We start from the raw sequence: 3,270 nt of genomic DNA on the forward strand, positions 1-3,270 counted from the left end.
CGGCCATAGCTCCCAATGCAGTTCTTTTCTTTAGACCGAAGGTCACTCACTCGAGTGCCCTTTCCGCCCCAGCCCTGCCCCAGCTCCTCCCGCCCCCGTTGGGCCAGGGGCCCCTGGAACCCAAGGTCTAGCCCAGCGCACCCAGCACGTGAGTGACAGGTAACAGGGGCACAATACGCCGTGGGGTGGAAGATACATTCTACGCCTAAGAATCAGGTTGTTACTGCTGATCTGGTCTGTGAACTAGAGATGGAGGAGGGGGAGGCGAGGAGAAGAGACAGAGGGACGCAGAGAAGCAGAGAGACAGAGAGAAAGGAAGAGAGGCACAGAGATACAGAGAAGCAGAGAGACAGGCATAGAGAACGGGAGAGAGACAGAGGGAGAGAGAGGAGCTATAGGCTGCAGACATGAAAAAACCACACTATGTTGCAGAACCTTCATTTATAGCGAAAACAATTATAAAAGGTAAATGCACCGGGAAGGGAGGGCCGCCTGCCTGCCGGGTCACACAAGGCAGAAACGAACACTCCCCCACCCCATCAGCGGGGTCAGGGTCCCACCCAGCTCTCCTCCCCCAGCCCTCCCCCAGCGCCCCGCCCTTCTTCCACATGCACACCTGCACGTGCACACACAGGCTCACACACATGCACATAAACACACGTGTGCACGCACACCCACAACATGCACGTGCACACACGTACACATGCTCACACGCACACACGTACACCTGCACATGCACACACAGGCTCACACACATGCACATAAACACTTGTGCATGCACACCTGCAACATACATGTGCACACATGCACACATACATGCTCACGTGCACACATGTGCACCTGCCCACGCACACACATGCACATAAACACACATGTGCACGTACACCTACAACATGCATGTGCACGCACGCACATGCTCACATGCACACACACGTACACCTGCACGTGCACACATGCTCCCATGTGTGTGTACATGCACACATTCACACACACGTGCATGTGCACATATATCTACATGTGTGCAGTCATGTACACACACTTGTGTGCATATACACATGTGTGCACCGTGCACATACATGCACACTCACACATGCACACATGCACGCACGTGCCCTCCCCCTCGGGGCCCTCCCTCCCGATGGCTGTGCCCCTCCCAGCCCGGGCTCTGCAGTGGGTGCAGGAGGGAGATTCATCGTGGCCCCTTCTCCGCTCCGGTCTCCCAGACACAGGCTCATCCCACACGAAGCTCCTTTATGTGGGGTTGTTTGCTCTGCTCCGCTGACTTGGGAGGCTACATATTTTTAATCTTTATTATTTTTAATGCAATACTTCATCCGCGGGCTCCTGGCTCCAACCACATTCTGACCTCAGAATACCAACAGCAGTAAAGCCACTGCCATTTGTCACCCCCACGCGGATCGCCCGGGTTCTTAAATTAAAAAGCGTGGGAGGGGACAGATCTCGGCGCTCGGCTGTCTCAGCCCGGTGAACAGTCTATAAATGCAGGAAATGCAGCGCTTGCCGGCCTCTGACCGAGCGCCGTGTGTGGTGGGCGGCGTTCCTGGGTTTTAACAAAAGGAAAGCCCCGTCCCCAAGATAGGCTGTGCTCAGATGCCCAAGATCGGAATGCATTTAAGAGTTTCTCCTATAATGGAGGGCAGGTACGGGGGAAGGGGGCCCTGAGTCCCAGAGCCTTTGCACACCACGGGCCGCGCACCGTGCGGCCCCACGGCCCGGGACAGGGGCCTGAGACAGCCTCCCGGGGTGGACAATGCCCCAGCCGCTGGCCAGCGCTCCCCGCCAGCCACGGGACTCGGCAGCCACACCTCTGACTCCCGCTACGCACTGTTTCCCCTCTGCTCTAACTCCTCTGTGTCTGGAGGGGTGAGGAGGAAAATGGAATGAGTCTTTAGAAAGTTCTGAGCCGGTACAGGGAGGGGCCTATCCGAGGTGGGCTACATCGGGACTGTGCCCGGGAAGACCATCCCAGGGCCCCTCTGCACATTCACACGCGATGGTCCCTCTGGGCCTCACAGCTGCTCTGTGAGACAGATCTCAGAAGCCACGATTTGCCCCATTTGGCAGATGAGGAAAGGACCGGGGGAGTTCAGTGGTTCGCCCACCAGGGTGCAGAACGGGGAGTCGCTGTGGACGCAGCCTAGCCCGCAGCTCGGGGCTCCCTGCTGCTCAGCAACCTGCCGCCGGCTGCAGCTGCCAGACTCGGTGCACCCAAAACCCACACCTCACGCCCCAGCATTTACCCACGGGGTTGGGTTTTCTCATCTTCAATAGCTTAAGGAGCATTTATAGTTTTGCTCTTGATGCAAACATCAGTCTGAATCACGTGTTCCCCACCCCAAATTCCACAGCCTTCGCAACGGTGAAGATGCCCACTGGTGATCTGGGTGCACGGACGGGAGCAGGTGCCCGCGTACTGGGGCCGGTTCCAAGAATCGGGCAGGAGTCCATTTCTTGGCTAAAACCTTCCCTATCTGCTCCACTAATCTAAATAATTTTTCATTCAACCCTTAGAATTGGGATTTTAAAGAGCAGAGCCTCTTGGGAAAGTGACTTTCCTGGGAGCAGATTTCCATGAGTCAGAGAGGTGCTTACAAAGGTGTCCAGAGTCACAGGGGAAGCCAACCCTGCCCCCCGCACTGGGGTAGGAGAGATTCCTGTATCGCAGCCAAACAGGAAGCACGTCCTCCTAAGTATTGTTCTGGACATTGTGCTTTCTGCTTTCCAGCTTCAGGTGATCCCTAAAGATGTTCTTCTATTTAATGACTTCTATTTAATGCCACGTCAACCCTTTTGTCCCTCCAGGCAAGACCTATTAGATATTTTCAGATGGCCACTGGGCGCACCAGCTTCGCACGGGGCCGTGTGTGCAAGGGGTACAAACATGGTCGGAGAACAAAACATTGCAGGTACGTCGCACATCATCGTTTCAGAAACAGTGCAGACAGCGTCTTCAGACGGGGAATTCCATCAAACATTTAAATAAGAATTAACGCCAGTCCTTCTCAAGATCTTCCAAAAAATAGAAGAGGAGGGACCACTTTCAAACTCGCAGTACGAAGCCAGCATCACCCTGATACCAAAACCAGACAAAGTCACTTCAAAAAAAGAAAATCATGGGCTTGGGATGCCTGAGTGGTTCAGTCGGTTGAGCTTGATTTAGGCTCAGGTCATAATCTTGAGGTTCATGAGTTCAAGGCCCACATGGGGCTCTGCTCTGACAATGCAGAGCCTGCTTGCGATTCTCTTTCT

This window comes from Crocuta crocuta, unplaced genomic scaffold (assembly GCF_008692635.1).
Source record: "Crocuta crocuta isolate KB4526 unplaced genomic scaffold, BGI_CrCroc_1.0 scaffold129, whole genome shotgun sequence".
Taxonomy (NCBI): domain Eukaryota; kingdom Metazoa; phylum Chordata; class Mammalia; order Carnivora; family Hyaenidae; genus Crocuta; species Crocuta crocuta.